Consider the following 13,671-nt stretch of genomic DNA (forward strand, 5'->3'; position numbering starts at 1 on the left):
CTCCCTAGCAAACAGCACAGTGGATGTACCTACACCACATGGACTGCAGCGGTTCAAGAAGGCAGGTCACCACCACCTTCTAAAGGGCAATTAGTGATGGAAAATAAATGCTGGCCAGTGACACCCATACCCAATGAACAAATTTTTAAAATTTTAATTCAGTTTCTTTCTCCAGAGATGCTGCCAGACCTCCTGACTATTTCTAGCATTTTTCTGTTTTTGTCACAAGTTTCCAACATCGGTGCGACTGTATTATTTTGCGAATAGAGACATCCACCTAACCTAGAGAGAGATAAGTAAGCCAGAGAGAGTTTGCCGATGATCACCAAAGTACCACAGAACTGTAAAACCTTGTATCAATCCAGTTCATAATGTACTTCACAGAAGTTGCAATCTCCCAAAGAGAAAACATTAAACATGCAACTGTTGCTACTGATGTTGTTTACTTATCCATTTAATGTTTAATGATCTGCTTTTTTAAATACTTTTCCAATTCAATCAAATCAAGTCCAATTCAGAGTCTCAACAAGTTGAGACATTCCCGATCCAAGCTGACAAGACAGGGCCTCCACTCCTGTCTTGGGCCTGATCTACATGAGCCAAGCTGATTGGAGGAGGCGCAGGTCTTCCAAGGCTTGATCTAATTTGCATCTTAGCCAAAAGGCCGAGATGCCGCTTTAAAAAATTGCTTCATGTGAAAATGAAGCTTAAATGCAACCTAATGACCTCAACCAAGTGCAGCATCCGATCCATACTACACTTGATCTCCCCAAAGCGAGTTAGGTGGTGGGGGCATTTAATCAGGCCTGAGGGTGGTGGATGGGGGCCCTGTCATTTTCCTGCCTCTAACCCAGTTAAGTCCTCGGTGAAAAGGACCATGAAAAGTCTTCCTGCCCTGCTGCCATTTGAGGTTGTTAAGTGGGCAATTAATACCCCTTTAAGAGTCTCATCCCACCACTGCTGGTATTAATACAGCAGTGGCTGAGGGAGGGCTCGTCATGTGGGAGGCATGGCAAGTAAGCCCATGCAGGGTTGCTTTGGAGCGTGGGATTGCGGGGAGGGGGTTCCTTCATTCAAAGGCACTCATGAGGAAGCTGACACAGGGTAGGGGGTGTTCCCTGAGAGTCACCCCATGCGTTTGCTGCAATTACCCCTTCTCCATGACCCTTGCCCCACAACCACCCTCCTGTCAGTGCACACCTGCATTGGACCGAGCGACATCCTAAACCTTGGGTGTGTGTCCTGCCGGCAACAGACACCACCTCTCCAGTGGATTGGCTGTTCAATAGAGCTGCCAGCCTCTGATTGCTTGTCAGCTCTCGGTGAGCTGGAATTCCACCCCAGGCATCCTTGGTCTTCAGGAAAGGCCCACTGCTGCCCTGCCAAGTGCCTGAGTTGAACAAAATGTGGCGGGCCTTCCTGAAAAGAAGCGAGACAGAGTTCTCACTGACTCTCCAATCGCCGGCTGAGACCCCCAACACCTCCACAAGATTCCAGCCAGTTGCTTAAATCAAGATGTAGTGCATTGTTTATTTTACTGCCACCTGGATCTGAGGACAACCACATGAGGACAGGCAATATCACCAGTCGCCAATGTTCAGTAAGGACGGTTATCTGTTCAACCCTGAGTTTGCTGCGATATCTAGTTATTGAGTAATAAATTCATACTCCAATAATAGAGAGCAAGGGGCTACCTATGAGAACATTCTGGGACGCTGAGCCCCTAAAAATATTTAGAATAAAGACCTAAAAATGCACCGGACACGGTTTGCTATAGATTTGAGGATAATTTTGATAATCTAGTGAAGTATATTTTATATGGAGAAAGGGAATAATGTGGGCTGCAGATTGTGACACAGCTCTCTGAACTAAGAAACAAATGCATTAAGCTCACATTTCCAATCCATGAAATATACACAAATTGATGAGACAATTGCAAGTTGACATTTTCAGTTTTGATATATTGAATGCACAAAAAGCGACAGCAGTTCACCAAAACCTCAAAGATTGTCAATAACTTTTCGATAATGAAGTAATACAGACATCTTAAGTTTTTAACCGTGGCTTTCAAGGAGTAATTTTGTCAGTGTGTGCTGTATGCAAGACGTTTTGCCCATCGAGCCACACGTGTTGAAAAGTCAAAAGTACGCTGCTCTCTACCTTTAAATGATCAAAATTGTGCCCGCTTCGTCGCCTGATCTACACGGCCAGTAAGTTGTGGAGAGTAACGTTTGGAATTTGTAACATCAGGTTTCATTTCCTCCCACTATCTTTATGTTTTTATAATCTAAATTGGGCACATCAATCCTCACTGATTTACAGCCTTCTCTCTTGTACTCTTCTCAGACTTGGTGATGTCTGAAGTCTAGATTGTTTCATCATGTGTCTGGTGTCGAGACTTGATTCTTCAGAGTTTGTCTATTTTCCCTAATTAAGCTGTTCATATTGTAGTTTGTTAAAAGCATCATCATTTATTTACAGCTTTATGTGTATCTTGGGAATTCTGCGTGATAAGAACATAAGAACATAAGAAATAGGAGCAGGAGTAGGCCATCTGGCCCTTCGAGCCTGCCCCGCCATTCAACAAGATCATGGCTGATCTGAAGCGAATCAGTTCCACTTACCCGCCTGCTCCCCATAACCCCTAATTCCCTTATCGATCAGAAAACTATCTACCCGTGATTTAAACATATTCAACGAGGAAGCCTCCACCACTTCAATGGGCAGAGAATTCCAGAGATTCACTACCCTCTGAGAGAAGAAGTTCCCCCTCAACTCTGTTCTGAACCGGCCCCCCCTTATTTTGAGGCTGTGCCCTCTAGTTCTGGTTTCCCTTCTAAGTGGAAAGAATCTCTCCACCTCTACCCTATCCAGCCCCTTCATTATCTTATATGTCTCTGTAAGATCACCCCTCATCCTTCTAAACTCCAACGAGTACAGACCCAATCTGTTTAATCTCTCCTCATAAGCTACACCCCTCATCTCCGGTATCAACCTGGTGAACCTTCTCTGCACTCCCTCCAAGGCCAATATATCCTTTCGCAAATAAGGGGACCAAAACTGCACACAGTACTCCAGTTGTGGCCTCACCAGTGCCTTGTACAGTTGCAGCAAGACCTCCCTGCTTTTATATTCTATCCCCCTCGCGATAAAGGCCAACATTCCATTCGCCTTCTTGATCACCTGCTGCACCTGCAGACTGAGTTTTTGCGATTCGTGCACAAGGACCCCCAGGTCCCTCTGCACAGTCGCACGATGTAATTTTTCTCCATTTAAATAATATTCCAATTTACTATTATTTCTTCCAAAGTGGCTAACCTCACATTTGCTAACGTTATATTCCATCTGCCAGATCCTCGCCCACTCGCTCAGCCTATCCAAATCTCTCTGCAGACTTTCCGCGTCCTCCACGCAATTCGCTTTCCCACTCACCTTCGTGTCATCAGCAAACTTGAATACCCTACATTCAGTCCCCTCCTCCAGATCATCTATGTAAATGGTAAACAATTGATGTTGGGCTTCCCCCTCCAGATCACTGTTACTTAGTCATGTGTTGCTCCATCATAGTTATGTCAACATCAGGTGCTTCAGACATTTATTCTACATAGTTTTAGGCCTTTCTCAGAGTTCATAAATAAAGAAAATCTACAGGTAATAATAAGTAGCCTTCAAAATTGGATATACAATAATGAGAACAAAACCATTGCCACATTGTTTTTAGTGTGTGCAATAATCACCAAACCAGGCAATAGTGTCTGCAGTGGCTAAATGGAGCTCTTTGAACCCTCCGCTGAATTTTGTCAGGGTACAGTCTTCAATGATGTGAGTTATTGATTGGGATGAACCACAGCTGCAGTCCGGGTTCCCTGCAAGGACCCACTTGTGCCAAGTTGCTGCATTAAGCCCTTGGCCAGTGCAGGAACATTAGGGAAGTGCCCAATATTGACATGGCAGGTTGGAGCCCGGTGGACAGATCGTGGGATCTGTGATGAGGAAGTGGTTTTTAGCGGTGGTGCATCAGTTCCATTTTTGCTGCCGTCGAGCCTCTGTTGTTATCCCTCAGCATAATGGTCATAGGGTGGTACGGTGGCACAATAGTTAGCACTGCTGCCTCACAGCGCCAGGAACACATGTTCAATTCCTGGCTTGGGTCACTGTCTGTGCGGAGTCTGCACATTCTCCCCGTGTCTGCGTGGGTTTCCTCCGGGTGCTCCGGTATCCTCCCACAGTCTGAAAGAGGCGCTGGTTAGGTGGATTGGCCATGGTAAATTCTCCCTCAGTGTACCCGAACAGGTGCCAGAGTGTGGCGACTAGGAGATTTTCACAATAACTTCATTGCAGTGTTAATGTAAGCCTACTTGTGACACTAATAAATAAACTTTAAAAAAACATAGCCATATAGGTTGGCATGATGGGAGGCAAGCAGCCTCAATGTGACTGAACAATAGTGTGTTCAATTATATAGTGTAATATTACCAATACTTGCCTTAACACTCATGGAAACAGTGCTTTTATTAAAATACTAGGCAGACCAATTACTTACAAGTGTATTTGTTTCTCGTACTGAACGCCACTATTACAATTCAAAACGACAAGGATTTTAAAAATTGTTTTACACAGTAATGGACCATACAAATCATCAAATTATACAGTATTCTTTCAAACAGCTGTTGCTGTGCATCAGGAAAAGTGGCCCGACCCTCAGTGTGCTCTACAACAAATGCAATTTCTCGCTGTTATTGGCCACTTTGGAGTTTAATCCACGATTTGGTCGAGATGGAGTAATTTATCTCCTCCTTTCCTATCAACTTGTCTACTCTCATCCATTCATTGAAGTACTGACGTCTCACTGGAGCAAGCTGCACCATTGTTCTACCTTAACCAGCTACACAAATAGGAGAGCTGTAATAGCAGATGTAAGCATGGTAGGATTGTAATGTGACTTTGGTGCTGGCACAAAGAAACAACATCAAACTTTACACCAGATTTATCCGGATGTAAAATAAGTTGCCAAATCATTGTTTAAGTTTTCTGATTAGCGTTTGTTTTTTACATAACCTATATTTTATTTGACTCCCCCATTAACAACCACCATTCTAGCTGGCAGGTTCTTCTGCGCACACCACAAAGGGAGCAATATTTTGCACTGTTATGTTGCTAAATAAAGGATATCATGGAGACAGCCTGGAAGAAGAAATAGTTACAAACAGATAGCAACCTGTGATACTGAGGCACTGTACTCTCATTTTGTGATACTGGCAATATTCTATTTTGATCCCTGGTGTCTGGACATAGGGGGTTTCAGATGCCATGGGCAGTCGTTGACATGGGCTGCAGCCCTAAGCTAAAATGATTGCTGTAGATAAATTCATTTTGGTCAGTTAGCTTAGTTGGCTGGACGGCTGGTTCGTGATGCAGAGTGATGCCAACAGAACAGGTTCAATTCCCATACCCGCTGAGGTTATTCAGGAAGGCCCTGCCTTCTCAAGGGGCCTTGCCCCTCGCCTGAGGTGTGGTGATCCTCAGGTTAAATCACCACCAGTCAGCTCTCCCCCTCAAAGGGTCATCTGGGACAATGGCGAATTTACCTTAAATTCATAATTTGCCATTATATATAAGAAAAGTATCAAATAAAGTACAATTTAACTGAAATATAGATATAGGACTGTAAGTATACAGGAAACAGTAGTCATTTGAATCAAAGCTTTGAAGTTTTAATGCATATATCGGTAAATGTATATTCACAGTATTTCCTTTCTACGATAAACATGTCTAGATGTAAAACTTTTAAATTCAATAACTATAGTTGACTGGTGATAGAATACAAAGAGTGCCAACACTTCCTGGTCTATTATTTTAAGTAATATAGACCCCCTTTACTTTACTTGCTTAGTTTATCATCTTCTCATTTCCTTTCCCAAAACTTGGTTTGCCACAGGTTCAGTTTCTCAGTCTGGAAAACATTGACCTTAGTCAAGTGTTGCGGTGAAAAGGTTTTATGTGGAGGACAGGTGGCATCCCATAATAAAGATGAAGAAATCAGGCAGAGGATTATCCTTGGATTGCTGCCACATGCTTCAACCTCACCAGCTTAGTGCACTGTTAATGGTGTCCTGAAAGTAGGAAATGTGTCGACTGAGATAATCCAACAGTGAGGAAAATTTAAAGTAAAGTTAAACACACTCATTAAAGTAAGGCTCACTTTTATTAAAGACTTGGATAGTCTGTATTACAGAACAAACTTAGCATCTTTTTTATTGAAAGCAGAATGACGCCCACATTTTGCAGTGCTCACGAAAGTATATTATACTGAATATATTATAAAAGTATCAATCTGAGGAAAAAAGATGATAGATGATAAATGCCATCACGTTTTCTTTATTGGTACAATAATCTTAGAACAGGATAAGGCCTAACTACACAAAACACATGGATAAAAGGCTGTTTGAGAGAATGGGGCAAATTTTACCACCCCGCCCACCACAGGAATCGGAGCGGGTGAGGGGTAGATCATGGAAATGTCCGTTGATCTTGGGCGGGATTTTCTAGTTTTGGGGTGAGCAAGGCTGGAGAATCCCACCCAATGTGATTATATGGTGGATGCAATACTCTTCTACTGGAAGATTCTCCGCCCGTGGCATGATTTCCGGCAGCCAGTGGGGTCTTCCAGTCCTGATGAGGATTACAATGTTTTTGCATCCCGTGGGGGGGTGGGGAAGGTGGGATATCACTCCAGTGGAACTAGAAGATCCCATTGGCGGGAAGGGCTGGAAAATCCTACCCGAAAGCTAACCGAATTCTATGCATTATACATTATTAATTCTATTCTATTATTCATACATTATATGTAGAAGTGAAATGTCTCAGTAGCACAGATTGTTATCTGTTCGTAACGCTTTCTTCTTCGAGCCTGTCTCCATAATATCCCTTAAGTAGCAACATAAGAGTGTGAAACATTGCTCCATTTTGTGATGTGCACACAGAAGCCACCCAAATATAATAGAGGCTGTTAATAATGGTCAAATAAAATACAGGTTATTTCAAATAAAACTCCATCAGAAAATTAATGAAAAGATAGGCTATCTAAAGAAGGAACCATTGCTAGGGAAAGCTTGACTATAAAGTTATAATGCATTCAAAACAATGCTTGAGAATCAGCCTTTACTTCCATTGCTTGTGATATCTGAGCTACTGAGACAGATTACTATTAAGTTTTAATTTAACCTTTGTACATTATTAAAACAGGAGTGATGCTAATTGTTTAAATCACATTTTAAGTTTAACAAAACACGAAATTACTTTCTGATCATTCCTGATGTCCTGTCTTAACATCTGTATTTCTGTGTTTTGTTTCTGCAGTTTAAAGGGAAAGACACCATTTCCCGAGCAGACGGTTAAGTCTACAAAAGGTACGTTTTGTGGTTTAATGGCCTCCTGTTAACCTGAAGCAGAGTAATCAAACCTGTTTCTAATCTCTTCCACATCTCCCTTTGGAACACAAACACAGTCGTGGAAGTTTCAGTTGACTGCGTTGAGCACTGTTTCTGAGCACTCAGACTGTATACATCCTGGTTTCAAGAAACAACTGTTATGACAAGCAGCAGCCACTCATGTCGGACACCTATTGCTAACAGCCATATGAGTCGTTATCCAGTGGCTCCATTCCCTTTTATCTTCCCCCCTATACTTGGTGGATTCTCATCTCCTGCAATACATGGACTTCATAGCCACCCACCTGCCAGTGGATACAGTACCCCCTCTCCTGCAAGTGAGTACTTTACTGGACACAATAGTTGCAACCACTGGTGAAATGCTTGATGAATAGTGAATCTACTTTGTCAGATAATCTTGGCTATACTTAGAATGGGTTGTTGTACGAGCGATAGTTTGGTGTCTTTTCATGGTTTTACTGTGAAATTGCAAAGCAAGAAGACCACCTGCTGAAATTAGTCAACTTTGAAGTTTTGAACTTCAGCAGCAATGCATCTCAAGTGAAGTTTAGAAACCATCAGCTCTTCAGGCTACCTGTAATAATTCCTCGGAGGCAGAAGTCCCTTCACCAAAATCCCTTTATTTACAATCTGATAACAGCATACAGAGTGCTTTCAGTTAGCAGTCTAAACTCGGAGTCCCAGAGGAACTGACATGCCTGCTTAAGTACAAAGCAAGAGGCTCCCTGATTGGCCCATCAATTTGGCCCTCAATCAGGTATGTCTTTCGACACCAACCAAGAAAACGAACTCAAACTAACTTAGGGACAAATTAAAAGGGGCAGCTCCCCAAAAGGAAGGGGGAACAGCTCGAGCCAAAAACAAAGTCGAAAGGAAACTTAAAACATCAAACCAAAAGGTGATTATCGGGGTCGATAATACACCCCAGCCCCTGCGGTGCCCAGCGGTCGCGGAAGGCGGCCCTCAATCAGGTAGTTCATATTCTAACAGGCCCACCTCAATGCCTGATTAAAGTCATTACACAACCCAACCAGTCAGACTTTTTCTTTGGTTACCTTATATAACAATGATACAGTAGGAGGTCTTGTGGCACCTTGGTGGTGTCCCTACCTCTGGGTTCAAATCCAATAACAGTTTTAACAACACCAGGTGTGGTGAACCATTGTTGGTTCCCACCAGGTAGTGCTGAGCCATGGTCTGGCCAGTACTATGAGTCTGTATATATGTTACTGTTGGGGTTAGGGTTGGGCTGTTCTACCTGTTAATATAGTTGTTATGGTACACCCCAGTCGGCTCCGCCTCCTGGGAGAGGTATAAAGGTCACTGCTCTGCCTGGTGACCCTTTAGTCTGGGATCGTATACTGTATATGGTAGCTCTGTTATTGTTGGCAATAAAAGCCTTTATTTCCCGAGTACATCACGCCTCTCGTGTGTTATATCGCGCATCACCAGGTTAAAGTCCAACAGGTTTATTTGGTAGCAAATACCATTCGCTTTCGGAGGGCTGCTCCTTCGTCAGATGGAGTGGAAATCTGCTCTCAAACAGGGCACAGAGACACAAAATCAAGTTACAGAATACTGATTAGAATGCAAATCTCTACAGCCAACCACTTCTTAAAGATACAGACAATGTGAGTGGAGGGAGCATTAAGCACAGGTTAAAGAGATGTGTATTGTCTCCAGACAGGACAGCCAGCAAAAGATAAAGTCTGTATCTTTAAGAACTGGTTGGCTGTAGAGATTTGCATTCTAATCAGTATTCTGTAACTTGATTTTGTGTCTCTGCACTGTTTGAGAACAAATTTCCACTCCATCTGACGAAGGAGCAGCGCTCCGAAAGCTAATGGTATTTGCTACCAAATAAACCTGTTGGACTTTAACCTGGTGATGTTAAAACTGTTGCTGTGTTTACCCTAGTCCAACGCCGACATCTCCACTTCAAATCCAATGTCAGGATTTGTTGGCCATGAAAGGAGTGTTCAACACAAAGTTTAATAAGCTGACAATTAGTTCGAGATTCCTTCCATTATTCTTGAAAGAGATAAAAATGCGTGTGAAGATATGCTAAAAAAAGATGCGGTTTCAAAATAGTTTATACTTCTGATTGTGTTTGTGATGCTTTAGAGCTGGAAATCTATTTTTGTAGTGATTTGTTGGCTTTCTAGTTTACGAGGGACATTTAAATCACAATTAAAACAAATCAAATACCAACCCTTCCCACATGTGACAGGATTTAATCCAAACTAATCAAAGCTATTTTTTATTTTCTTCTGAAATTGAACAAGACTGACATTTGCTTGAGGCTGCTTCTAACATCTTTTTCTGACAATCCTCACATGCCAGTCACTGTTCAAATCTCGGAGCTCTGCAGTACCGCTCCCTGATTCCCATTCGCAGAGTACACTACTGGTAAGAACACAAGCAACACACCCAACTTATTGAGAAGGCTACAGAGTCAGGGTCACTGCAGACACGAGACTGGGTAGGAAAATGAAGAGAACCTATTTTATTTTAAGGAAAGCTTGTAACTCGACGTTTAACATACTTTCCTGTCTCCAACTCACATCCCAGCAACGACCAGTCAGTTTCAGAGTGAATTACTTGCACAGCTCTGTTGCACAAAATGTTTTTGTTCAGAGAGAAACGATGGCCAGAATTCTCTGATGTCGTACGCCAGCGGGAATGGAGAATTTGGCACTCAGCCAAATCTCCATTCACAGAAGCTGGACTGGAGAATCCCAACTGTTGGTGGGGTCAGAGTCACGGAGGTTTACAACATGGAAACAGGCCCTTTGGCCCAGCCTGTCCATGCCATCCAGTTTTTACCACTAAGCTAGTCCCAATTGCCTACATTTGGCCCATATCCCTCTATAACAATCTTACCTATGTAACTGTCTAAATACTTTTTACAAGATAAAAAATTGTACCCACCTCTACTACTACCTCCAGACACTCACCACCCTCTGTGTGAAAAAATTGACTCTCTGGACCCTTTTGTATCTCTCCCCTCTCACCTTAAACCTATGCCCTCTAGTTTTAGACTCCCCTACCTTTGGGGAAAGATATTGACTATCTAGCTAATCTATGCCCCTCATTATTTTATAGACCTCTATAAGATCACCCCTAAACCTCTTACGTTCCAGGGAAAAAAGTCCCAGTCTATCCAGCCTCTCCTTATAACTCAAACCATTAAGTCCCGGTAGCATCCTAGTAAATCTTTTCTGCACTCTTTCTAGTTTAATAATATCCTTTCTAATGAAATACTGACACATGCAGTAGGTGATGCATTGTATGAACAGTGGAGTCAGTCTTTATTGAATATACTGTTTGTATGACGGTCTCAAAAAGAATTCTTGGCTTGGGATGAATATTAAGGTTTTACATATGCAGAATTTACATATCTAGCATTGCATAAAGGAAATAGAAGCTGAAATTTACATTCTCCACTTTTTGGAAAGCTGAACATGCTTACATTGCTTCATATCAAGTTGCATGTTTGCTACCATAGTCAGAAAGCTTCTGGGTATAACAGGCTTGCAATAGTAGTTAAGGAGTGAAAGGCAATTCCAGTTATCACCTGATAAACTCATATTGTAAGATGCCAACAATTTTTGCCCAGCATGACTAATCAACTTGTCTATTGTATAATCTATTCAACCACACTCTCACATCATTCTGATTGCATTTTATATGGGTCAATGTTCAACTTTCACAAATTATCTGTTGCAATATTTAATAACTATGCAATAGTACATATGTACTTCAAAAACTTGTCCCTTCATTCAGATTTTCACCCTCATGATTCTATACATTGGAAAACTATTGAAGCAAGAAATGGGGTTCAAAATTCTGTTTGTGTGCCCAACTGCAGCTTGTGCATGCTCTGACTTTTGAAGATGTTTTGTTGTAGCAGACTCCACAATCATTGGGAAGTAGAGGTAAGTGATGGCGAAACCAATATGGTTTAACTACAGGGAGAAGGGGAGAGCCTTCAGCCACTTTTAGCTTTTCAGAAGTACTGCTGTTTATAATAATACAAAAAATGAAACGGAATCTCAGATTTAGTGTCTCCTGGATGCAACAAAATCCCTACATTCACAGGAACAAAGTGAAGCAGAATCAATGGATTATTTCAGTGCTTGTTTTCTTTTCCAAATTGAGGGATATCAACTTGTATTCCTGACACTCTAAACTTTAGTTATAATAAATTCAACAAAGGTGTCCATTCATATTCAATAGGGATACTTTAATGGAAAACCTGTAGCGCAATGTGGGACAATGATGCTAAATTGTTTTATTATCTGGGTTGCAAGTGTTACACGGAAATCTTTAGATTTGTACAGCAAACAAGCATAATAGGTTAAAGTACATGTCTTGGTTGAAGTGCAATGAACTGTGCATTAGAAATTATTAGAAATGATAAATACAGCTGAACAGAATTTGCGCAGAGTAACAGTTTAATGACAATGAATAGAGGATGCGAAGTACAAATCCCATGGATGTAGCAATTAAATAAAAAATTGACTTAACTTTGGCACACACATGACAAGGTGTACAGTGAGGTTGTTCCAATGTTGTGTCATACTAGGGCACACGATTCTGTTTATGCAAATATGAACATATGAACGTTAGTAACAAAGGGGAGGTAATTCAGCCATTGAGCATGCTCCACTATTCAGTTAGCTCATGGCAATTTGACACTGCAACTCCATTTTCCCATCTTTGCTCCATTTCCCTGATACTCTTATCTAACAAAATGACATTTGTTGCAAAACATCTTGAAAAGATAAAAAGCTGAAAAAAATAGAAAAATGCTTTAGAGCCACACCATAGTGACATTCAGATTCAATTCCCCTCCTTTCAATTGAGCTTTGTTCTCATTATTATTGGCTTTGCAGAGACTATATAGCACTATTTTTCTGAGATTGTTTCCTGTCATATAAACAATACACACTGGAGATTGAATAGCATATTTACCCATCAGAGAAACTCAATCTAATAAAATATGAACAATGTACACGCAATTGTGTCAGAATGTTAGCTTACTATTTCATTGATATTATATCCAATGAGTTCCCGACACACGATCTAATCTAATCATTGTTAAGAACAACAACAAAATATAAATAACTCACATAGTAGGAGTGAAAGTAGCATTATGGTTTGTTGTGAGTTGACGTGATGTGACATGTGGTATTAACATGATATCATAGGTTATATGGATTTGATGGCTGGAATTTTCCAGTGGTTCATGTCAGCAGGATTCTCTGGTCCCGCTGCAGTAAACGGAGATGTGGCTGAGTTCCAAAATCTCCGTCCTCGCTGACAGTGGTGACAGGGCATGAAAGGCCAGAAAATTCCCCCCGTCATCTTCTCAGGGCAACAAAATGAAACATTATTGGTCCCATCACAGTTATTGTCATAATGGAGGGGCCCTTTGAGTAGTTAATTTCTGCTATTCATTGTAAAACTGTAGTCAATGAGGGATGATTATTGTTTAACGCATGATTTCCTCTTATATTTGGGTAAAGAAGAGATACCTATTATAGATTACAGTAAGGTTTCCTATATTTCCAACAGGAACTTCCACTAAGTGTGATTCAACACCAAGAACCCAAAATCAGAAAATTGCCCCAAAATGTATACTTATGGATGGAGAGGAACTGAATAAATAAATTTGCCAGCTATAATATTTTCTTCTGTATTTGGTTCTGATGAAGAGCCAAACGGACTCAAAATCTTAGCTCTGTTCTCTCCCCACAGATGCTGCCAGACCTGCTGAGTTTTTCCAGCATTCTCGGTTTGTTTCAGATTCCAGCATCCGTAGTCCTTTGCTTGTTACACTATCATCTTCATTCACCACATTTTCTAATTTTTTGAATATTAAGGAGTACAAAATGCCAGGTTTATGATTTTGCTACATATATTAAATTTAGGAAATGATTACACAGTATTTCTAAAGTTCATGCTCTGTCAATTTTTACTCAATTTCTTGTGCAGTGTTATTACTTTCTTGTCAGAAATGAGAACAGAATTCATCTCATTGTCACTGCAATGACTTCAATCAGGCCATTGAGTTTGACCTATTGGAATATGAACTCCCTGATTAAGGAATCAATTGATGGGCCAATCAGGGAGTCTTTCCCTTGTATTTAACTGGGATTGTCAGTTCCTCTGACACTCCCAAAGGTAGGCTGCTGACTGACAGAACTCTGTGCTC

The sequence above is a fragment of the Mustelus asterias genome, chromosome 2 (genome assembly GCF_964213995.1).
Source record: "Mustelus asterias chromosome 2, sMusAst1.hap1.1, whole genome shotgun sequence".
NCBI classification, from domain to species: Eukaryota; Metazoa; Chordata; class Chondrichthyes; order Carcharhiniformes; family Triakidae; genus Mustelus; species Mustelus asterias.